Here is a 25,987-nt window from a genome sequence, read left to right on the forward strand (position 1 = left end):
TCTTTCTTTCTTTCTTTCTTTCTTTCTTTCTTTCTTTCTTTCTTTCTCTTTCTTTCTTTTCTTTCTTTTTTTCCAGTTTTGATTCTGAAATGAAATTGAATTGATAAAAAGTAATATATGGGCCACCCTGATAGACTGAAAATTCTCAGGCAGCACATGACTCATGATAACTGTGTCTTATGCTGTCATTAGAACTGCTTATCTGACCATCTCACAACATTTTGTAAACATGTATCCACTCAACAACCAGCCTGATGGGAAAAACTTGTCCACAGTTTTTCTCCATTCCTACACACCTATGATCATTTTTAATGTGGAAATGTAAAGAAAGGTTTAAAACACTTTTTTTTCAGTAGTAGTTGTGGGTAAATTGCCAGCGTTCTTATAAATGTCACAAGCCAGTGGCCAAGAGTTCAGTAATATGGTTTTCCTAACCACACAACAGTATATTCATCCGGTCAGCAGTCTCATGATCTATCTAGCGGCTTTAATCGTGTGACCGGGTGCACTATTTTATGATAATTAGGTGACACTAAAGCCTCAGAAAAAGCATGATTCCAGGGCAATAGAAGATGCCAGTTTCCTTAGGTCTTTTTTTTTTCTTTCTGTAGAAGTTTCTTGGGTTCTTGGCTGGTTGGAATAACTTATGTAGGGACTGGAGTTGGTTGAATTATTTATAACTTAAGATTTTTATTACATAGTTTAACAGAAACTCATGCACTGAATAAGCTGTTATCAACACACTTAAATCCTTCCTCATATAGCCCTTGAAATTCTGAGGAGTTTCATGAAATTGTTTTCTCTTAATCTAGTCCATTTTGATAGTTAACGGTGAAAAGCCATTGTTCATCTTTGTAACAGAGTGAAAAGGATGGCCTAATTTTGGCCTGAAAAGTGAAGAATGTCTGCATTTGTAGCAGCGTCTACATGGTACAATGAAAACTGGAGATTTGGTGTGCACCCAGTTTCAGTAATTTTGAGAAATGGGGAAAACTAGTTTGGACTTTGTGGTCTAAGTTATTTGGTTTAGGTTTGACTCTTTGGGTTTGACGCCTTACTTTTTTTTTTTTTTAATACCATTGTTCAAAAAATGTGGCAATGTGTCCAAGTTGCTGATGATTCCTTTCAGAAAAAGAAAGCAAGGGAAGCAGCTATTACTGTCGTCAGCAAGAGTAGGCAAGCATGTTTCTCTTACATGCATTAAAAGCAAATACAGTCATTCGGCTTGCAGGGAAGGATAATCTGTCACACACAATGATTTCCATGTTGTTATTCACAGATTGAGGAAAAAATTATTTGTAATTTTATTTTCATTTTCAAGCCCATTGGTATAAAGGAGCTGGAACTCAATTCTTGTAGAAGCTAATTATAATTCTTTAGCCTAAAGTTTCTTGGCTTAGCCTTAGTTTATGGTTCAGAATATTCTCAGGTTGCTGGCTTGGTTCAGAAAACCAAGCACTCTGTACAACTCTGAATTAGAAGTCTCAAAAAAAAAAAAAAAAACCCATAAAAAAACCCAAAACCCTACTTATCTTAATTACACTGTATTTTATAAGAAGATTACTCCCTCTAAAATTAGCTTTCTAATGGCAAAACAGCTGGCTGAAATGTGAAAAATTCAAGGACTCATCTTGTTTCTTCAAACATACAATTTCAACAACCTCTTTAATTCTTAGTCTCCATATGTTTTGCAGTTTTATAAGGTACACAAAACTATGGTACATTAAACTGTATTTATTTAAGTCTGATATGTATTGGATTTTATTTCCTGCTATATGTTAGCAATCCAAAATTAGAAATACTGTTCACTTTTAAATGAGGTTTGGTTCATAATCTCATTTCAGAATGAGAATCGAACTCACTTTTTCTTGAGCATCATTTGCCACTGGCCAACAGAGACTGTCAGAGACCCTACTGTATTTTTACCCAGTTAGACCATCTTTGCCTTAAAAAAAAATTATATAACACACAGTAAGAATAAGTTTTGGCAAAGGTGTAGAGTGGTAAAACTACCACTACAATCAAAATATGGAACACAACCCCCCAAAATTCCTCTATGCTACTTCCTTGTGATCCGACCCTCACCCCACACTTAAACTCAGGCAACCACTAATCTGTTCCTATAGTTTGTCTTTTCTAGAATGTCATGTAAATGGAATCATTTGTATGTAGTCTTTTGAGTCTGGCTTCTTTCACTTAGCAAAATGCTTTTGAGATTCATCCATGTTCTTATGTGTATCAAGAGTTTATTCCTTTTTATTCCTAGGTAATATTCCATTTTATGGATATACTGCAGTTTATTCATTGCCCAGTCAATAGAAATCTGGGCTGTTTCCAATTTTGGGTTATTACAAATAAAGCTATTATTAATATTTATGCTCAGGTTTTTGAATGAACATAAGTTTTAATTTCACTCTGGTTAATATGTAAGACTGAGATTGCTGCATGTATGGCAATTCTATGTTTAACTTGGTAAAAAACTGCCGAGCTGTTTTCTAGAGTGTCTGTACCATTAGGTATTGGTCACCAGCAATGCAAGAATGTTTGAGAGAATGCAGTCGCTTCCTGTCCTTACCAGCTCTTGGTATTCTCAGATGGTTTTATTTTAGCTATTCTAACAGGTGTAGTAGGATCTCATTGTGGTTTTAATTTATATTTCTGTAATGACTAATGTTGAGGAACTTTTCATTGCTTATTTGCCATCCATGCCTCTTCTTTGGTGAGATATATATTTAAATCTTTGCCCATTATTTTATCAGGTTGTTTGTTTTCTTATTGTTGAATTTTGAGAATTTTATATATATACATATATATATATATTCTGGACACAAGTCAGTTGTCAAATATCATTTGCAAATACTTTCTCCCTGTGTATGCCTAGTCTTTTCATTCTCTCAACAGTGTCTTTTCATTCTCTTAACAACAAATTTGCATTTAAATCTGTGTTTTGAAACAGATTGGTCCTAGAAAATTCTTTGCTGCTGCCTCTTCAAATATTGCCTCTGTACCATTTTCTTGTTCCTCTCCTTCCAGAACTCCAATCAGATTGATGTATGTTAAAGAATATCTTACTTTATTTTCCATACCTATTAGCTGTTCTCATGTTTCCTTTTTTCTTTCTCTCTCTTTTTTAAAAGATTTTACTTATTATTTGAGAGCGAGCATGAGCAAGGGGAAGGGCAGAGGGAGAGAAGCGGGAAGAGGGAGAGACTCCCCCCTGCACATGAAACCCAACATGAGGCTCGATCCTAGGACCCTGAGATCATGACCTGAGCTGAAGGCCCATGCTTAACCAACTGAGCCACCCAGGTACCCCTTCCTTGTCTCTTTTTAGTGTATGCTGAATAATTTCTGTTGTCATGTCTTTCTGTTCTTAATTTTCTATGCATTTGTGTCTAATCGCTGTTAAACCTGTCCACTGAGTTATTGATTTCAGTTCCTATGTTTCTCATTTCTGGAATTTTTTTTAATGGGCTAGACTATTTTTTGTTGTTTCTTGTTTTGAATAGGTGTTTTCCATTTTGTATTTTATTTTTTTAAAGAAATAAAACATAGTTATTTCACTTTCTGTGGCTGATAATCAAATATCTGAAGTCTTTGTGGGAGTTTTATGTTGTTTCTGTTGGTTCTCACCCATATAACTTATTTGAGGGAGGGGGTTCTTAATGTTTGTTACTGTGAGCTGTTCATTTTCCTTAGAAAATAATTTGTGGTTTACTGAGATACATTCTTCCAGAAACAGTTTGCATTTGTTGTTCCATGCATGTGGGGCCTACTCAGCTTATAATAATGGACTGAGGATTTTGAGATCTATCTTGGTTGTAGATTATCATGAGATGACAGTCTTTCAGCGACAGAATTTTTCGGTCCTCAGTTCTGCTTAGTACCACAGGAATTTTTCTTGCAGTCATCAGAGGATGAATGGGTATGTAGGTTTTTCACCACCACCTAAAGGGTCCAAGCTTTATTATAGGATTATTTTATTTTATTAAAAAAATTTTTTAAGTAGGCTCCACACCCAGTGTGGAGCCTAATGCTGGGCTTGAATTCACAACTCTGAGATCAAGACCTGAACTGAAATGGAGTCAGACGCTTAACCGACTGAGCCATCCAGGCTCCCCTAGGATAATTTTATTATAGGATGACTTATTTATAGGATTCTCCAAGTCTTAAGCTTTATCTTCTGTCCTAGCTCCCCTTACCCAAACCAAAGCTGAAGTTCACCAGCTTAAGCAAATACAAGTTTGGGCAAAAACAACTTCAGGGCCATCGAATTGAGCAATTCCAGTGACATCATTTAGGTGAATAGAATATAAATGGTACCTCCTGGTGTTATATACCTGAACCATATTGTCAGTTACCTGTCTGGGTTCCTACTTTACTTTCCTTTGAGCTGATGATTTTTTGCTTTCTAGTTTATGCTTCAGTGCTTTGAAGAGGTTTAGGATTTTTTTTAAATTTGAACATTTTCAGTGGGAAGGGCAATCTGAATGTCTAGCCTGTCATATGCCTAGAAACAGAATTCTCAAAATTCAACTTTACATACCCTATAATTCATAAAAATATCTGATAGCCTCATTTGTACAAATAAAAATTACCCTTTTCTTTTTTTCTGGCACCAATGCTTTCATTAGGAACAGTTCAATGTAATCAGAGAGAAATCCATAGTCACTTGTTCTTAACTATATTCCCCCATGAATTTTACTGGATTTACATTGAAATACCAAAGTAGCACAAAGGTTTAATAGTAACCACAATTTTTTTTTAAATGTTTCTCAGAAAATGAGTACATTAAACCAGAATCATGTGTGTTCGGTGCATAGAAAGTATTGCATCTCCATAGTTACATTAAACATAACAAGTACAAAGGGGAAATGTCTTTTGGTTGTTGATAAGCTAAAAGGAAGTGAGTCTTGTTGTACTACAATATTAGGAATGTTTTTAAACTTTAGTTCAAGAATGGAAGGTTTCAGATTCTCCTGTATTACCCCTTGCTCAAAAATAAGTAAAAGTAGTTAATGGAAAAACCAAATGTAGAGTCAATGCTAAGAGTTGGTGTAGGGATATCATGTAAAAACATGATACAGAGATCATTTTCCGTGGTTTATTTAATTCTCTCTGTTATTTATGGTATGTTCTCTGAGGTATAACTCGAAAAATTCTAGCAATTAAAGAGAAAGGAAGTTAAACACTACATCAAAAACTAATGATGTACTATATGTTAGCTAACTGAACAGAATAAAAAAATAAATTAAAAAAAAATAAAGAGAAAGGAAATCTGTTTTAGCCCAATGTTAGCCCTGCTCCGCAGTTGGAAAACATTATTTTATAACACATACCAAATCAGCCTTGGAGACGACAATGTCCGTTTGTGCATGGCATGTTGTAGATATTCAGTGTTTGTTGAACCAATTAATTAATGGACAATTTATAATGGGCTGTTGTAAGGAAAGTGTGCAGTAGATAAATGTTGACTTGATCAAGGTACGGAAAGAACATTAAAGAAGGAAGATCCCTGGGATTCAGTACCCATTCTGGTTCTCCTTAGTGCTATGGCTTTGGGTAATCCTCAACCACCTTGGGCCCCAAGTTTCTTCATCACTTGCTCTAGTCTTGGGTCAAACTGCATTACCACTCCTGTACATGCTACGTGATTTCCCAATTCAGTGTCTTTGTTCTTACAGTTATCTATCTAAAATGCTTTCCTCCATCACTGCATGACTAAGTCTACCTAGCCATGGCATCCTACTTCTTAATAATCCTCCTAGGACCAATATTCCCCTGCCAAGCTTCCTTGACACCCCCCCAGCTAGAAGTTACCTTTCCCCCGATCTCACACAGCACTTTTTTCTTTAAACTCAATGATGTCATTTAATGTTTTATAGCTTATATTATGATTTCTTATGTAGATATCTGTACTACTCTGCTTCTCTTTGAGGGTGCAAGCTCATAAGGGTAGGGCCCATGCCTGCTATATTTTTGTACTCCCCTCATAATATCTAGAAAAATATACTGAAGATTATATGTGCTCAGTAAATATCTGCTGAATCTGAAAATAGGGAATAATAATGCTTTTCTTATCAATGAGAGAGGTCTGTGTTAGATGGTAGCTTCAGGCCATTTCCAGCTTTTAGACCAATGATTAAGGAACACTGATGAGGAATGCTGGATATAGATAAGTATTTATCCATTATGAGGAGAAGAAAAGAGAATACTTGGGTGGATCAGAGTCCATTTAAAAGCTGAGATGAACAGAGAAATTACGGTGCAAGAGTAGAAAGTGACAAGAGCCGTATAGATTATTCTAGTCATTTTTAAAAAGTTCTTTTCTCCACTGCCTTTTTTTTTTTTTAAAGATTACACATACCTGTGTACAGCTGGCATATTATATGCCCAATTTTGAGAGATTCCCTGAGGACTTGAGCCAGAAAGTGAATTGCAGTTTTAGAATGTAGTTAACAATTTCAAAGACATAATGTTGAATGAAAGAAAGGAGACACAAGACAGTCTATACTGTATGATTCCATTAGTATGAAGTCCAAAAACATTTGTTTTTGAACTTTAAAACTAATTTCTGGTGAAAGAAGTTAAAACAGTGGCTAACCTTGGAGGGTGGTGACTAGTTCAGGACACAGGGTATGTTCAGATGTGCTGCTGGTGCTCTATATCTTGATCTGGGTTATGGTTATGTTTTATATGCACAGGTAAAAATGTTTTGAGTTCTATACTTAAGATGTGTGATTGTATGTAAGTTATAACCCAATTAAAAAAAAAAAAGCATGCAGTTAACAATTGTGATTGTACCACATATAACTGACGGGCAGGTGAAGGATAGATCCAAGCTATGCAGTGTGTTTCCTGGAAGAATGAAGCACACTTTTAAAATTACAGAGTTTTCTCCGCAAACCTGTGACCAGATGGCTCTCATAAATAATGCATCAAAATATGGTTAGAACTATAAGAATTCGTGATGTGTGATAAAATGAAAACAACCAATGATCATATGGCTTACTCATTTTGACTTTCATTGTGATTTTCTGGGAGAGCCAGGATTACCAATAAATTGTCCTTCAGTAAGAATGGAGTAAGTACTGTAGGAGGACACTTGCTAGCTGTGTGAAACCTTGAATAAGTCACAGGCTTTCTGGGAATCAGATGCTTCTATTAAATGGAAAAATATTTTATCTATTCAAAGACAGAGGACAGGATCAATTGATCTCTTAAGACTCGTTCCCCTCTCAAAATCTTTGGTTTATGGAAGTTGGAACTATAAAGAACAACTCTGAGTAAAGCTTTCACACTATTAGAAATAGGATGGGAAAGTAAGTCGCTTTAAAAATCTGTAATAAGAGGCAACAAAAAATGTAGGTGGAAATGGAGTCCTGCCAAGCAGTAAGAGATCCAGGCAGAAAACATCTTTTCAGATGCAGCCAGCTACCTGAAACCATTTGCCATTGTTCCCTGGGGATTTCCGTAGCCTTTGGCAAGGGGTTTAACGTAATAATGCTAAAAGAAAGAAAGAAAAAGAGAAAGAGAGAAAGAGAGAGAGAAGGAAAGAGAAAGAGAGAGAGACAGGAGAACATTTTCAGACTTCCATCAAAGAAAATGTTCTATGGTAAGTTTTTCCTTTGTGGGTTCATATTTGCAGAGAAAAATAAAATCCATTGCAGAAAATGGTATTCCATAAAATATATGAGCAGAGAAGGAGCACTGTCTAAGTTTGGCTTAAATAAAATCTCACAACTAGGAGGAACTGCAAGGCATCATCTCTGCTTACAGTACTAGTAAGCAGTACTATTTTTCTTAAGAGGCAGCAGAGGCCCAGGGAAGCTAACGGACTTGCCGAAGGTCACGCAGAGGGAGGAGCACAGCCGGCCTGTTGTATCATCTTCTGCTGCACCAGGCTGCCCCCTGTGGTTCCTTTTGGATGACTTGAACTCTAAAGAAGAAGCAGGGAGGACTTCCACAGAGTAAATGGGAAGCTGATAGAACTGGGAGTCAGAAGACTCTAGCCCTTCTACCTATTAGCTGGCTTGGGAAATCATTGAACTTCTTCGAGCTTCAACTTCCTCATCTAAAGTAGCACCTCACCCTGTCACTGAGACAGAGGACAATTGAAGCAACCTATGAGAAAGTGCAACGTAGTTATTAAAGTGGAGAAGTTCTTATCTACTGAGTAAATTAAGGAATTAGTAATTACAAAACAATAGTAACTGATAAGAATGCCCTGGGCAGATGCACTGTTAACAGGATTCTTATAAAAGTCAATGGCCCATTTGCAACGACGTGGATGGAACTGGAGGGTATTATGTTGAGTGAAATAAGTCAAACAGAGAAAGACATGTATCATATGATCTCACTGATATGAGGAATTCTTAATCGCAGGAAACTGAGTGTTGTTGGAGTGGGGGGTGGGGTGGGAGGGATGGGGGGACTGGGTGATAGACACTGGGGAGGGTATGTGCTCTGGTAAGCGCTGTGAATTGTGCAAGACTGTTGAATCTCAGATCTGTACCTCTGAAACAAATAATGCAATATATGTTAAGAAAAAAAAAAAAGAAGAAGAAGAAGAAGGTAGCGGGAGGGGAAGACAGAAGCGGGGGAAATCGGAGGGGTAGACGAACCATGAGAGACGATGGACTCTGAAAAACAAACAGGGTTCTGGAGGGGAGGGGGGTGGGAGGATGGGTTAGCCTAGTGGTGGGTATTTAGGAGGGCACATTCTGCATGGCGCACTGGGTGTTGTGCACAAACAATGAATCATGGAACACTTCATCTAAAACTAATGTTGTAATGTAAGGGGATTAACATAAGAATAAAAAAATTAAAAAAAAAAAAGTCAATGGCCCTGTAACAGGAAATGTCCTTTGTTTATTTATCACAAGAGTCTAGTGTAATCACTTTTCGTAGGTCTCCAAGGACCCTTCCCTAATGTGTAGATGCTGGTTGTAAAAAGAACCTTCTGTGAGGATTCAAGTCTCTATCTTCCTTTATACTTTGTATTACCTTTTTCAGTTTGTGAACCTAAGATGGTAAAAATGATATCCTATTGTTATTTTAATTTTCATTTTCCTGATTATTAGCAAGGCTTGGCATCTTTTCATCTTACTGGAAGTGTAAATTGATAAAGCTTGATGGAAGGCGGTTGGATAGTACCGAGTAAAAATTTAAGTGCATATTCCTTTCAAATCAGAAATAGCATTTTTCAATTGCTCCCTTAGAGAAATAATGCTCAGATGTATGCAAATAGAGGCATGCACAAAGTGTTTCACCACAGCAGTGTCTAAAATAACAAATAACTAAAAACAACCTAAGTAACCATCAGTAGGTGAAGTGGTCAGATAAACTATAGACTATCCAAACCATGGAACACTGTGTAACCACTGGAAATGAATGAAGTAGAGAACATGAGAAAAAAAGCAAGTTGCAGAATAAGATGTACAATATAAACACCATTTACTTAGAAAATGAAAATAAAACCATGTATTTCTATATGCATATATATGCATGTAAACGATAAGCAAATGTCTTAAGAGTTATGTAACAAACTGAAAACAGGTTACCTAGGGGAAGGAGATCAAGTGAGCAGGTGGCCAAGGGAAACTTCCATATTCTTTGTATTGTTTAATTCTTTAAAACAAGAATGTATTTTTGTATTAATTGGCCAATTGATAAAAAATATAGTTTTAAAATGATACAGAACACTAAACAATAAAATTTAAGAGGTAACATTATTATTTCAGTATAAGGGACAACTTTTAGGTTATAGGTATTTCTTGGATTTTCCAGAGTTGTAAGGTAAGAAGAGTCCTAAACTAAAGCTGAATTAATATGATATCTGCCATTCAGGTCAAGAATAAAAAGTATAGTCAAAAATCACAATCATCCATCTGGATATTTGATATCATGTAGAAAATGACTGATTTTTCTTTCACTTTTTGTCCAGATAGCAAATAGATACAGATTGAGGTTCACCCTTTATGCCATTAGTTTTAATTTACTTCAATAATTGCTGTGTCCATCATCAATATTTTAAATTGAGCAGAATCCATTTCAATGAGGTCAACTCTCCTTTTTGGCATTGGTTTTTTTTCTCTGATCACAAAAGTATCATATGCTTATTGTGAACAGGAAAAAAAAGGTTGGAAGTTTTGAAGAAAAGATAATGTAACCCCATCATCAAAAAGAAATTTTTTTTTAAGTGTTTTTTCCGGGGCACCCGGGTGGCTCAGTTGGTTGAGTGTCTGCCTTTGGCTCGGGTCATGATCCTGGAGTCCTGGGATTGAGCCCCAGCCCCTCATCGGGCTCTCTGCTCAGTGGGAGCCTGCTTCTCCTGCTCCCCCTGCTTGTATTCTCTCTCTGTCAAATAAGTAAATAAAATCTTTAAAAAATTTTTAAAAATAAAGTGTTTTTTCTGCTTTTGGCTTTTGGCTAGAGGAGGCAAAGGTATTAACTGTCTTCAGTCATCCGACACCAGCCACCTCCACCATGCCGCCTAAGTTTGACCCCAATGAGATCCAAGTCGTGTACCTGAGGTGCACTGTGGGCGAAGCTGGTGCCACGTCCCTGAAGATCAAAGATTGGCCCGCTGAGTCTGTCTCCAAAAAAGGTTGGTGATGACATCACCAAGGCGACCTGTGATTGGAAGGAGAGTCAGGATTATAGTGAAACTGACCATTCAGAACAGACAGGCCCAGATTGAAGTGGTACCTTCTGCCTCTGCCCTGATTATTGAAGCCCTCAAGGAACCACCAAGAGACAGAAAGAAGCAGAAAAACATGAAGCACAGTGGAAATATCACTTTTGATGAGATTGTCAATATTGCCCGACAGATGCGGCAACGATCTTTAGCCAGAGAACTCTCTGGGACCATTAAAGAGATCCTGGGGACTGCTCAGTCTGTGGGCTGCAGTGTTGGTGGCCACCACCCTCATGACATCATAGATGACATCAATAGTGGTGGAGTGGAATGCCCAGCTAGCTGACTACAAAGGAAAATATTTCAATAAAGGATGATTTGACAACCAAAAAAAAAAATAAATAAATAAAGTGTCTTTCCCTTTGCATATAGGTATTCAAGGATTTGAGTTAATACTATTATGCATACAGTTTTGTGTCCCCCTTTTTTTCAATTAACATTTTATGATAAGCATTTCTGCATACCATCACAGATTCTTCAAACATGTTTACAAGGGCACAGTGATATCCCAAATTATGGGTACACTATAATTTATATATCTCTTCTCCATTATAGGAAATTTAGCTTGTTTTCAGTATTATACTTAATTCTATGAAGAACATCCTTGCATATAATTTTTTCCTCCCATCTTTGATTATGTCCCTAGGATACATGCCTAGAAATGGAATTATAGGATTGTGCTGGTCGTTTTCCATTCCTAGCCCCTGCTCCCTTCTCTGCCTTTCTTTATTCTTCTCTCTGTCTTTATAGATAGCATCTCCAGGATTCCTCGCCTTTGGCTTCCTTGGGATTCAGTTAGTGGGTGGCACTAAGAGGAGACAGGGCGAGAAGAGAGAAAAGTAGGGATATCTCCTCCCCACTCTCTCCCTGCTTTGGGGCAGTGGCTGCATGCCCCTCCCCACCTCAGCCCAGCCCCCTTTCTTGGTGGTCCCCCCTCCACTGTTCTAGCTCTTATTACTGGATTCTAGTCCAAGATTATTTCCTCCCTCGGTCCTTTAGCTCTAGGAATGGTAACAGCTTCCCACTATTGCTCTTTTTTCGGTGCCTCAACATCCTTTGTTTACTCCTTTAACCTGGCCTGCCCATCTGTAAGTAGTCTTTTTATTAAAGTCTCTTCATTTGAACCATCCTGGAGAAACCCCTTTCCTTTTGGGATCCTGACAGACACAGGGTAAAAGAATATAAGCTTCTGAAATGCATTCTTGGTAGATATTGCCAAATTGCATTGCAGAAAGATTATATCCATTTGCGCTCCCATTAGTAGAGTATGAAAGCCTGAAGAGATGAGCTCTTTAAGTTGCAGTAGATTTTTGAAGGCATTCAGTCTCCTGTTTGTTATCTGGTGCCTGATGTCACTCAGAGGCAAAGCATTCTGCCATAGGCCACTGAAATAAAAGTCATGCACGCAAAGGTGAAAATATGGGGATAAACATTTGTCTATTATTTACAAACTTGAGATTCCCAGGGAAGGAAGAGACCCTGGATTTTATTGTGAAAACGACTTCTTTGACACCAATGAATAAGGAAGAACACACCTGCCTGGGCACACAGTATGGTGTGGTTTGGGGGTGTCAGCTCACCTGCAGATGACGGCTAAATTCTAGCCCAGGAAACCAATGGGGATGCAGTGCTGCAGCCTGTAGGTCTTAGTATCCACTTTGTGGAAGAATTCCTACTTCATCTAACTAGTTCTGGCCTTTTTAGGAGAGCAGTTTGCAGGTACATGGCTTATGAGAAAGAGAATCCACAAAGACATCTTCCATTACTTCCTCTCAAATGAGAAGCAACTACACTATGGATATTTTATACAATGCTTGCTAGCATGGGTCTGAGATTTTAGCCAAGTGAGCTGGATGTTTATACTATAGCTGACTCCTGACACAGGTGGAAACATTGTGCTTTTCCATTTTCTTGCAAAGTAATGAGACACCTAGTGGGCACAACATGAAAATGTCCTTATGGGAGATGGTGAGTTCAGTCAATACCCAGGTAAATGATATCCAATAAGTGCCTTACTGCTTAAATCTACAAAAATATTCTTATTAGAGAAATACCCAGAGCCAGGAATCAGACCAACTGTTCATGCATATTGGATAATCAAGATGCATTATTACCATATATTTTTCTAGCACTCAATAGTTATCAAAGTCCTTTAAACACAGTTTTTTCCCATGACGCTCAGCATAATGGTTTCCCCTACTAGGTTATTAGCTCCCCGAGGGCAGGGGTCATATGGGTTTCTTTCCAGAACCAGCTCACTGTCTAATATGTAGAAAAGAGGTGCTCAGTAAAAGTTTGATGAACTGAAGTCATCTGAACAACTGCTGCAAGCAGTGGGATAGTTTGATTTTTTTCTGAGGAAACAAAAGGTCAATGAGTCAAGATAATTGCCTTCTAGCTAAATAAGTAGAAGAGCCAATCATGAACCACACCCTATAATCCTTCACTTTGCCCATGCCCATAGTATGTAGGAAAGCCCCCTTGCTCTCATAAATGCCCACTGGCCTTCCCCTCTCGTATGAGTTAGCAGCATTTGTCTTTATTTCATTGCTAGGGACCCTTAATGGAAGGTCATAGTGTGTAAATCAGGGATGGTCAATCCGTACCCCAAGTGAGAAGCCAGCAGGAGGCCTTCCTCAGAGGATTTTCCATGTTAGATTACCTGGTATTGAACTCCATTTTCATCTCATCCTGGGGCTTATGCATTTCCATCCTCATAGATCCCATGTTTGATCAACTACCTGGAATGTAGATGGAGTAATTTGACACAAGCAAATCCCAAGGTTTCCCTGGTTGGGCTTTGTCTTTGGAAAGCACCTTACTGAAAAGTCCTCATCACACATCATATAAAAGGGTAACAAATCCTGTGAGATTATCTAGGTCAGTGTTTCTAAAACCCGGGTTCATGGACCGTTGGAGTTTCCACCGATGAATTATCGGGGTCTAGAAGTTATCTGTGAATATTTTCAATTTTAGATGTCCTTCTATGACCATTCGAAGTTAACATAAGTGCTCTCTGGACCGTCTGGCTAGCCACCTCCATAAGTGAATCTGGACACAAGGATTCACTGTCCCACACAAAGTATTTATCTTGGTACCCAGTAGTCAACTAAATATATAAATTTATTGAGATATAATTGCCATACCATAAAATTCATCCTTTTAAACTGTGCAATTCACTGGTTTTTAGTATATTCACAGATTGTACAATGACCATCACTATATAATTCCAGAATATTTTCATTACCCCCCCCCAAAAAAGTCCCCATCCCTATTAGCAGTCATTACCTATTTCCCTCTCCCCCCAGCCCCTGGCAATTACTGATTTACTTTCTATCTCTTTGGATTTGTGTCTTCTGGACATTGCATATAAATGGAATCAGATAATATGTGGCCTCTTGCATCTCCATTCTTCCATTTAGCACGTTGTCAAGATTCATCTGTTGTGGCATATATCAGCACTTCATTCCTTTTCGGGGCAGAACATTTTTTCATTGTATCCCATTGTTTATCCATTCATCAGGTGATGGACATTTGGTTTTGTTCCCACTTTCTAACCATTATGAATAATGCTGCTATGAGAAACTTTTAATTCTAAGTTACAAAAATTCAGGTCTGTTAAGTCTTCAGATACATTGTTGGGGTCTGTGACTCTCAAATTTGAGAAGTACTGACCCAGGCTGACTCCATTGTTGACTAAAGAAAGAAATTGATCAGGTGACATTGACAGAGTTAATGAAAGCTTCTGTGACTAGCTTCATAGTGCAAGCTTGCTGTCTTTTTTATCTGTAAGAAGTAGACATCTTTGTTGAGGGCCGTCCTAAGGTTCTCTCACGGCGAGAGCCACCATTAGTTAAGTGTGGCTAACACTTAACTAATAACACTGGTGTATGTTGATCCAACCCAGATGCTGGGCAGCTTTTAATTCTCCCAACTCCTGGACTGAATACTGGAAATATTTCCTCAGGCTAAAAGCCAGCAAAAAGAATCACCTGGCCAAACATCCCCATCCAGCCTGCTTTTCTTAGTGTGGCCTCCCAGGGGAGCTCTCTAGACAAACAAAGCTTGTTGACCCAGTTTGAAGGCCTGGGAAATTACCATGTGAGTCACTGGGACAACAGAGCAAAGTGCCAGGCCCCTGAGAAATTCTAAGCACAGGCTTCCAGTGTCATTTGTGTCCCAATAGGGGAGGACCAGGAATCTCAGGGAGGCCTGCCACTTTTCACCGAGTGGCTTCCAAGCTCCTTGGCCCTGTGTGTGGTACCACAGAGGCTGAATCCTGTTTTCCTCACAGCAGGCTTTGCCAACAGCAGTTCACAGGGTGACAGCTCAGTTGTAGGAAACCAAAACAACCCTGGATACTTAGAAGAAGTACTTAGAAGAAGACATGTAGTGTTGTTTGGAGCAAGGCCACTGGTTCTTTCTGTGAAGGAAGTGCTGAAGCAGCTACAAAAGTTTCAAATTAAAGACCAAGAGTTCAGAGGCAGTATTTTCATATAATGCTCATAGGAGTGAGGCCAGGCTTGCAAAAGAGTACCTCCAAATTACTTAAGGAGTGTTTTATAATGTTCTGAAGATTCTACTTCCTAAATTATGTGAAGAGCTGGAGAAACATGGGCAGAAAAGCTGTGCAGGTCAAACTTGTGACATTTAGATGGTGTGGAAAGTTGGCGGCCTTGATGGGTGTGATGTCAGAATGAATGCCAAAAGTTGTATGGGTCCTCACAGAATTCTTATGGGCATATAGGACTCCTGGGGAAGGGAAAGTACCAGAGTGGGGGCTTCTAAATATCCAGCATGAGGACAAAGGAGGAGGTATTCATAGGACTAGGTGAGGAGAGGGTCTTTTTCTTTTTTTTCTCATTTCTTTTTCTTCTCCTTTTCTTCTTTAAAGCAACACCTGATTCCACCACTTATTCTAGAATGTTCGTCATCAGGAGGATGTCGTTTTAACACATAATCCGATCCAGGATTATAAATTCATGCCTGGTGGGTGTTTGAAGAGAGCGACTCCGAAATTCCTCCCACTGTGGGAATGGCACATGAAGTCTCTCTCCTTCGTGGATTTGCAGGATCAACTTGGGCCCGGAAGAGGTAGAAGACAATTTGATCACTGAGTTTTTAGCGTCTTTAGCCTTACTACTCTCATCCCGTCACTTCACTTCTTGCTTTGTCCCTTTATCTTTTCTGCTTCTGTCTACTTCTGACAGATCTGGCAAAAATACAGCAGACTTGGAGAACCAGGCTGTTCACTTCGCACCCTGGTGCTGTTGCTTCTGAGCTGCCACCTCCTGGGCTCGGGCAGAGTGTCGGCATCAGTCTTTGTCAGCACAATCCCGGTGTCTGCCCTGTGGGCTGGGTGCCCTGCAGAGCCAGTGGGCCAGCTCTAGGCATACCCTGCGGGTACTCAGGTGGAACGCTCAAGGGGGATTAGAGAGAATATTCAGAATTAGACAATAAAGATGAAAGAGGAGCAGAATCAGGTAAAAGTATTTCATTTGTCTAGCAGTATCTTCCTGATGCATGACAGTAAGATGTCAGCAGCACTGCCCATTAGAACTTTCTATGATGATGGAAATGTTCTACATCTGCGCCATCCAATACGGTAACGACACATGGCTGTCGAGCAGTTGAAAGGTGGCTAGTGAGAAATTGAAATTTTTATTTCATTTCATTTTGACTGACTTAAATTTAAATAGCCACATGTGACTAGTGACTGCTATACGGGAGACACTAGCGTTTTTAAAAATAGCAGAGAGAAGTAGATTAGGCATTGGTGTTTGAGTCCTAGGTTTTAATCCCACCTCCTCTGTGTTACTAGTTTGTAACCCAAGGAAAAATATTTAAGCTCTCTGTACCTCTTTTTACACCTGTAAGATGAGGCCAATAATGTCTACCTTATGGTGTTGTTATGATAGATAAGGTGGATGGGGCCTTGGGTAGAAGGAAGGAATCATTGACTGGTATACTCAATCAACAAAACAGGCCACAAGTATCTGGGAGAGGGGAGGTTGTGTAACCTTTTCACAAACCAGAGACCCCTAGATTACCAACTGTGTTGCCAAATTGTGGCAGTGGCATAAGAGCTCACATTCACAGCTCCTTTCACTTTTTTGATGTTTTCATTGGGATCTTACACTTTTATTCTGAACAGCAGGTAAGGCAAAGACTATTCAGTTTTGCAGATGAGAAAACAGAGAGAGAGAGAGAAAGAAAGAAAGAAAGAAAGAAAGAAAGAAAAAGAAAGAGAAAGGAAGGAAGGAAGAAAGAAGAAGGAAGGTAGGAAGGAAGGAAGGAAGAAAGAGAAAGAAAGAAAGAAAGAAAGAAAGAAAAGAAAGGAAGAAAGAAAGAAAAAGTAAACCTAGTTGCCCCAAAATGTTACACTAAAGGACCTAATACTGGAGACAACAGTCTCCCCATGGGTCAGAGGCCAATGCTCACTCTGTCCCAGGCTGCAGGAAAGTCCTCAAACCTGCCTTTGGTACAAAGAAACCTCTTCTCAATTCTGTCCCCTTCCCCTCTCTAGTCAGCCAGCGATGTGATATCTGTCCTGGCATTCACAAAAATGGGTAACCAAACTCTGCTCTTTGAAGCGCAGCAACTGTAATCTTTGCCAAGTGACGATGAAGAAATGCTTTTGTCCTGCTATCTCATTGTTTCTCTGACCAAGGCTGTCAATGCTTGCTTACTCAGACACTGAGAGCATTTCAGCAATTCTGGGTCTCAATCTAAACTTTGCCCATCCATTTGCCTATATCTTCATGCCTATAATTATTTAATTGCTTTCTTTTAATTCCTGCAAATAAGAGTTCTGCCATCTGAGAAAAGATCAGGAAAGACAGAACCATAGAACTAAAACTCAGGAAAAGAAGAACCATTTCCCATCTTGTCATGCACAACCACACCCCCCTGTTGACAGAGGCATGCCAGTTTAAAACTAAAAAAAAAAAACAAAAACAAAGAAAAAAACTTTACAGCTTTATTGAGGCATAATTCATGTACCATAAATTTAAGGTGTACCTATTTAAGGTGTACAATTTGATGAGTGTAAACATGTGTATATGCCCATGAAGCCATCATAGTCAAGAAAATGAACATTTCTATTACGGACAGCTTATCCATTTTAGGGTGGAACAGGGTAAGTGCGCCCAGATCAAAACTATATGGTAAAAGCAGTACCACCCTCTTAAAAATAGTGGTGCTGGCCCCTGAAAGGCCGTCTTTATTTCAGTCACTATCTTCATTGGAGAGGCAGCTCTTCATTTGATCTCCACGTGGCTTTTCCTGTTTCCCCACAGTTAATAACATTCATCATTCTGTGTAAGGCCAGCTCCTTTCCTGGTGCTCTGGTTTTCATTCCCTTCCTCTTTTCCAGACACTCCCATTATGAGCATCCCCTTTCTCTGCTGAATCATCTACTTCTTATCTGCAAGCTCCTTTTCCAATCTTAAAACAAACAAAAAAATCAAATCCCTTTTCCTGCCTCCCCATTTCTCCCTTCAGTCACTTACTGCTCTATCTCCTGCCTTCTCAGCATGGCCAAACTTTCAGAAACAGTTATCCAAACTCACTCTCTCCACTTCCTCTCTTCTCTCTCTCTCTTAAAACCACCCCCCTCGGGCGCCTGGGTGGCTCAGATGGTTAAGCGTCTGCCTTCGGCTCAGGTCATGATCCCGGGGTCCTGGGATCGAGTCCCGCATCGGGCTCCCTGCTCCACGGGGAGCCTGCTTCTCCCTCTGCCTCTCTCTCTCTCTGTCTCTCATGAATAAATAAATAAAATCTTAAAAAAAAAAAAAAAAAAAAACCCACCCCCCTCTCCACCACACATATGCTGTTCTTGACTAGGTCACACTCACTACCTCCCTGTTGCTGTATCCAGTAAGCCCCTCTCAGTCCTTACCGTACTCTGACACCGCTGACCGCACTAGCCTTTACAAAATAGCCTGGCTGTTTGTTTTCTTGGTTGTTGTTTATTGTTTTTTTGTTTGTTTGTTTTTGTTTTTTTACAAAAGTGATGCTCTTCTTAAAATAGAAGCGGTAGGAAGCTCCTTCTAGGCTCACGCTGTTTCTCTGCTGCACACAGCCACCTGTGCAGGGGCCTGAAACACGAAGTAGCCTCAGAACTCCCAGAAAGTAGTCACTGTACCCTTCTAATTGGGGAAAATTCCTTACTTGCCCTATTGAAGAAGGCAAGAAATTTTTATAAGCCAAAAAACCCCACACAAACAAATAAACAAATAGAGAAGGGCCTGCACTCACTAACTTTTCAACCCTAGTCCTAACAGTTGCTTTAAATACCCAGACACCCTACTCTCCTATGTACTATTAACTTTTAAAATAGTCATTGTTTTGTGGCGCCTGGGTGGCGCGGTCAGTCGATTAGGCATCAGACTCCTGATTTCAGCTTGGGTCAGCAGCCCCACGGGCTCCATGCTCAGCGGGGAGTTTACTCTCTCCCTCTGCCTCTCCCCCCTGTTCTCTCTCTCTCTCTCCAAAATAAATAAATAAATCTTTAATAAATAAATAAATACTTGCCCTAGAGGTGACTTGGTGGCTGGGTCTACATGACAAGTCCCTGTTGATCTCTCCAGGATGGAAGCCTGTCTGGGGCATGGCTTTCCTGAGAGCAATCTGTTGTTTTCCCCTTCCTAAAACTTACTGAGAATGATAGGAATGAAGCATAAAGGCATCTGGGGTCTTGTGAGGTTGAGCCCGTGGCTTTAAGGGCTTACAGGTTTTTAGATGCATACACAAAAATGGGAGTTCTCGTGACCAATGTTTTTACCCAAGATAAAGTACAAAGCAGGCAATAAAAATCATCCCCAAATCCCACCACCCCGCACAACAGCCATAATAATTCCTTAGACATCTCTAAAGTTTCACATACATGGGGTCATAACTCACATATTATTCTGTAATTGCTATTTTCACTCAGAATTTACAGTGGATAGATTTCCAAGTCAAAAACTACAGACTAACGCCATGGTTATTAATGCTTGCCAACCATTCAGGATATTTATAAACCATGATTTACTCAACCAGTCTTCTATTGTTGGGCATTTAGTTTGTTTGCATTTTTTGAGGACCAAAGTACACAATGGTAAACATCCTGTGCTCAGCTTTTTGCTTTTGTGCAATTTTCTCCTCAGGCTAATTTCTAGTAGTGGACCAGCTCAGTACAATGGTGTGTACATTTTACATTTTGATACAATAAGGCTAAATTCCTTCCAGAAATGTTATACCAATTTATTTTCTCACCAACACTGGATTTAAGGACATCTTTGTCCCACTGTCACCAACATTGGGTTTTATCAATTTCTGGTTTTAGATGTGGCTTTTGTATACTGATTTTTTTTGATCAGTTTGAGTATTTTTCTCTCAATTAACCTCATTCATATGTATTAATTATTATGTATAGTTTTAGTCCTGTTATTTTGTTTTATATTTTTATGCTTCCTAGGCTTATATTTTTTTCCTTTCTGGTAATTTTGAGGTAATTCGGCTTTTAGTTCTATAAGTGGTCATTTGTGCCTTTCATTATGTACTTTCTCAAATAGTAGAGTATTTACAGCTCTCTGATAATAGCTAACATTTATTGTACATTTACTATGCCCTCATAATAACCCTGTGAGGTCGTGTTTTCTTTCCTCCCTCCAACTTGTTCATATCTCCAGACCTAGGATATCTAATCTGAGTGTTCTGTGGACTCTAAAATTCCTTTGGAAAGAAAAATCATACCCTGGTTGTGTCAGAGCTCAAATCATTCCCCCTACCCAATTGGGCAGTGATGATTATTTCTGTTTAGAGCAATAGGATGCCCCTCTCACTTCTATTCCCACAGTCAACAGTATCCCAAGGGCATTATTTTTTAACCAATCCAAGCTGCTCTGGTATAGACTGTACTTTCACATGGGTAATCTCATTAGGCCCTCACAGCAAGCCTGTAAAAAATTCCTCATCTCCCACATTAGCAGAAGAGTGTGTGTAATTTGTCTTTGTGATCATACTCTGGTGCACTCAGCTAGTGTCCTTTGACTCTCCTTTGATAGCTACATTAAAGAAAATAGAATAAAAGAATCAAAACCCAGATAATCCAGAACACCAAGTTAAAATTCTTCTGGCCTTTGCCAAAGAATATACTTGTATTTGGATGCTATTTAACTCTTATCTCTCTGTTGAAAGAAGTTAGGTTTATGGAAAAGTGCTTCAAGTGTGTAGAAGCCCATCCATCTCTGTAGATTAGCATTTTCTAAAAGGGGTTGCTTGGGTTGTTGTGCAGGATGTTAATAGGTGTTATATGAAAAATGGGCATGGACAATGAATGATGGAAAACACAAAGCTTCTCATGGAATTTGCTTGAAGAATTGCCTTTAATAGGCTAGTGTGCACCAGGAGTCTACAAGACAAAGATAGCATATGCAAACTGATTTGATCTCTATTTTTTTTTTTTAAAGATTTTATTTATTTATTTGAGACAGAGAGAATGAGAAAGAGCACATGAAGGGGGGAGGGTCAGAGGCAGAAGCAGGCTCCTTGCCGAGCAGGGAGCCCGAGGCGGGACTCGATCCCGGGACTCCAGGATCATGACCTGAGCCAAAGGCAGTCGCTTAACCAACTGAGCCACCCAGGCGCCCCTGATTTGATCTATATTAATGCCTAATAGGTACTAGCGTTCTGTGGAACACAATTTGGGAAACACTGATGGGTGGGAAATAGTTTTCCATCAAAAAATTCATCAATTATAAAAAAGAAGGAAATACTACCATTTGTGAAAACATGAATGGACCGTGAGGGCATTATGCGAAGTGAAACAGTTCAGGCAGAGAAAGACAAATACTGTACGAGCTCACTTATATGTGGAATCTAAAAAAGCCTCAAACTCATAGATACAGAAAACATTGGTGGCAAAAACGTGTAATGCATTTATCAAGAACCCCCTGTATGTTTGAAAGAAGTAGAAGGCATAGGCCCTCAAGTAACTGGGAAGTCAAATGCAAATTAAAGCAATGGGCACCAACCCCAAATGGTGAAATCTTACTCTGATTGTATTTTGCTTTGGTGTGTAATTTGGCACATAAATGTAGGTTTCGGTAAAATTGAAAGTTAGATTTTCCAGGGGCACCTGGGTGGCTCAGTCGGTGAAGTGTCTGCCTTCGGCTCAGGTCATGATCCCAGGGTCCTGGGATGGAGTCCCGCATCAGGCTCCCTGCTCAGTGGGGAGCCTGCTTCTCCCTCTCTCTCTGCCTGCCACTACCCCTGCTTGTGCTCTCTCTCTCTCTCTCACTATCTCTCTCTGTGTCAAATAAATAAATAAAATCTATAAAAAAAAATTTAAAAAAGAAAGTTAGATTTTCCCAAGAGAAGGCCTAGTGCAAAAGAGACTCCAACATATGTATAAATTCAAACAAACCTACATGGACAGAGGCGAAGTTTATTGGACTGAGAAGCTTTCTAGGAAAAGCAGCTTTCATATTCCTTTATTCCTTACTAAACACTGATTGCTCAATTAAAATTTTAAGGCAGGGGTGGGAGGATGGATTAACCTGGTGGTGGGTATTGAGGAGGGCACATTCTGCATGGAGCACTGGGTGTTATGCACAAACAATGAATCATGGAACACTACATCTAAAACTAATGATGTAATGTATGGGGATTAACATAAGAATCAAAATAAATAACATGGATGTTATATGCTTGATGTTGTTTCAGAGATCCTTTAACCTATCCTTATTTTTAAAAATTCTTTTTTTGCTGTTCTGCTTGGGTGCTTTCCATTACCCTTTCTTCCCAAGTGCTGATCCATCTTTCTGTATCCTCTAATCTGCTATTGATTCCGTCTACTGTATTTTTCATTTCAGTTACTACATTCTTCAACTCTGATTGGTTCTTTTTTCATATTTTCTATCTCTTTGTTGAAGTTCTCACTGAGTTTACCCCCTCTTCTCCAATTTAATGAGATCTTTATGACCATTACTTTAAACTCTTTATTATGTAAATGGCTTATTTCATTTCATTTGTTCTTTTTCTGAGGTTTTGTCTTGTTTTTTCATTTGGAGCATATTTCTCTGTCTCCTCATTTTGTTTGACTTCTTGTGTTTGTTTCTATGAATTAGATGGAACAGCTACTTCTCTTAAACTTAATGGGATGGCCTTGTGTAGGAACATTCCCCGTGTAGACTGTGTGTGCCTGGCAGCTTTCACTGGCTGACTAGAGTTGTAGTTGGCATGGCCTGGTGCTCCTGGGGCACTCCACACTGGGGCCTGCCTGGTGAGATGTCTGGAGCTGCAGTGAGTATGGACTTGGGGTTCCTTGGCACTCTGCACAGGTGGGCCCTGGCAGGACAACTGGAGCTGGAGCAGGTGTGGGCTGGGAGATCCTGGAGTACTCTATGCAGTGGGTGCCCTGACAATTGTCTGGAGCTGAAGTGTGGGGTGTTACTGGAGTGTTCTGGGGATGCTCTGTGCCTGTGTCACCTGGTGAAATGACTGGACCTGTAGTGAGCATCATCCAAGGAAAACCCATTGATTATTAATGAAAGAAAACAAGTTCAGGTATATTAGGTATAAAGCAATTCTTTGGAAGGAACTAGAAATAGAGAATTTGGGGGGAGAAATAGAAAATATTTTATTCATTTTCTTTCAACAAAGATCAAAGAACATGAAACTATTCAAGTGAGGAGGCAAATCAGTATTTATTGGGTACTTACTCTATGTTAACTCTCACATAATTTATCTCAGGTAATCCTGACAACAACTCTGCAACAGACATCATTTCCCCACTTCACAAATGAGAAAACTAAAGGGTAGAGGGGATAATAATTTGCTCAAGGTCCACAATGCTTGGAATTGAAGAACTAGGACTTGACACATTATTATCTTAAACACATTATTTTAAAGTGATTTCTTAAAAAAAAAGATTTTATTTATTTATCTGTCAGAGAGAGAGAGCACAAGCAGGGGGAATGGCAAGCAGAGGGAGAAGCAGGCTCCCTGCTGAGCAGGGAGTGCGATGTGGGACTCAATCCCAGAACTCAGGGATCATGACCCAAGCCAAAGACAGAACCTTAACTGACTGAGCCACCCAGGCGTTTCTGAAGTGATTTCTAATACTGGCAAGTTAAAGACAGGAAATAGAGGGTAGATAAAGAAAAAAAAATTGGAGAAGAAATGGAAAGAAAGGGAGCAAGAAAGAGAGAGGCAGACAGAGGAACAAAGGAATAGTTCATTTTAAGATAGAGACATGGAGTTGCACAAAGAAAGAAAGGCATAGAGATAGGTGTTTTCTTTTTTTGATTTAAATACAATTCCTAGAATTTCACACACAGAGACAGATACACAGAAGCTGATGTTTGCACAAAGATATCCCTCTTTTAAAAATCTGGATTTTTAAGTTACTAATCTCAACAGCAAACATAGCTAAAATCATCAGGTAAATTTAAAAAATGTTTATTTCATGTTGGGAAGTACAGATGTTCTTGAAATCATGTCTTCCTAAATTTTGGTGAGAAAAAAAAATCTCTTCTGTTATTCTTGGAAAATAGAGAATGGCACTTTCCATAGGAGAGAATGGTCCCAGAGAATCATTCCTGTCTTGAGGGCTCGTAAGATATCCCTAATAAAGACTTTTAAAGCAAGATGTTATTATTGAGATCTTTATTCATGCTATCTGGGTTGGTATTTGCTCTGTGTGTTAGGTGGAATTAAGATAAGAGCCAAATTTGGCACAGGAATGGAGAGGAATTCTCCCCTTTCCTGAAATGTGATTGTATCTAAGTAATTTTAATTCCTAATACATGATCAGCTAGTTATTCTTTCTTTAAGCTATTTACAGATTGACCAGTATGTTCACCAATTCCTTTGCTTACAGTTGATTTTGGGACATGCTTCTTCCTTCAGACTTCAGTTTCTTTCTTCCTGAGTATATCCTTTAATAGCTCTTTCAGCAAGAACCTGTAAAAAGTAAGCTCTCAGTCTTTGTATGTCTGGAAATGTCTTGAGCGAGAATGTAAGAGACTAATACTCTAGGTCATTGCCCCTCAGCACTTTGAAGGTGACATTCCAGTTTTCTGGCAACGTTGGTTGTCCATGAAAAGTCTGCTATAAGTTTAATAAATAGTCATGTCTTTAAAGATAAGCTTTATCATCTTTCTGGTAGTTTTAAGATTTTTCTCTTTGACTTTGATGTTCTACAGTTTCATTCCATTCTGTGTGGGTGAGGGCATGTTGTTATTTTTCCTGCTTGGTTGCCAGGCTTCTTCAATTAAAGAAAACCAAATCCTTAGAATTTCACCTATACTTCTCCAAATATTGTCTCTCTCTCATTTTATTTATTTGTATGTGAGATCTTCTCATTTTATCTTTCATGTCTCTATTAAGGTTTTTTTGGTCTCTATCTGTGCTGCATTTTGGATGATTTCTTTATATCCAAGTTCCAATTCATTAATTTATTTTCAGCTATATCTAATATACTGTGTATTCTGTCCATTAAGTGTTTTTTTTCCCCCAGTGATTATATGTTTTGTGTCTGAAATTTCTAATTGGTTCTTTTACCATATTATACTTTTTATATAGTGTCCTGTTTTTGCCATAAGGTATCTATTCCTTAAAATTTTTAAAGAAAGTTATTTAAAAATCTGTTCAGATTGTCTATTACCTTGAGGTTTTTTTCCTGTTTGTTGTTTCTCCTCTCCCTCATTTAATCTGCCTCTTAGTGATTTATTTCCTCATATGATTTGTAATTTTTGACTTTGAACTTATCAGCAGCAGGGTTGTTTTCCATGGAGTCTGTGTGTCATGGATTTTGAAGGTGTTTCTAACAGGTCAGTTGCACAGTTTGCTGTTGCCAAGACCCTACAGGTTTCACTAACTATGAAAGAGTTTTTATGTTGAACTTTTAGTTCAAGGATTCTACATCAGGTGCAAAATTGTGTGTGTGTGTGTGTGTGTGTGGTATCTGCCTAAGGGTATATGAATAAATTAGTCCTTTCTTTCGTTTGATATTATGTAGGCACAGAATTAGTAGAATGGAGTTCAAGGTTTTATTTATTTTTTATTTGTTTTGAAGATTTTATTTATTTGAGAGAGAGAGAGTGCTCAAGAGAGCACAAGCAGTGAGAGGAAGAAGCAGGCTGCCCATCCAGCAGGGAGCCTGATGTGGGACTCGATCCCATGACCTTGGGATCGTGACCTGAGCCAAAGGCAGGCACTTAACCGACTGAGCCACCCAGATGCCCCTGGAATTCAAGGTTTTAAAATGCCTCTCTTTTTTTTTAAAGATTTATTTATTTG

At 39.0% G+C, this 25,987-nt stretch overlaps 1 pseudogene; it reads left to right on the top strand.

Annotated features, from left to right (window-relative positions):
- LOC118003523 overlaps nucleotides 1–11,037 on the top strand; it is a 27,280-nt pseudogene extending 16,243 nt beyond the window's left edge.
- Nucleotides 11,038–25,987: the final 14,950 nt, after the last annotated feature.

Source organism: Mirounga leonina, unplaced genomic scaffold, assembly GCF_011800145.1.
Source record: "Mirounga leonina isolate KUSES-001 unplaced genomic scaffold, KU_Mleo_1.0 Mir_91, whole genome shotgun sequence".
Classification (NCBI taxonomy): domain Eukaryota; kingdom Metazoa; phylum Chordata; class Mammalia; order Carnivora; family Phocidae; genus Mirounga; species Mirounga leonina.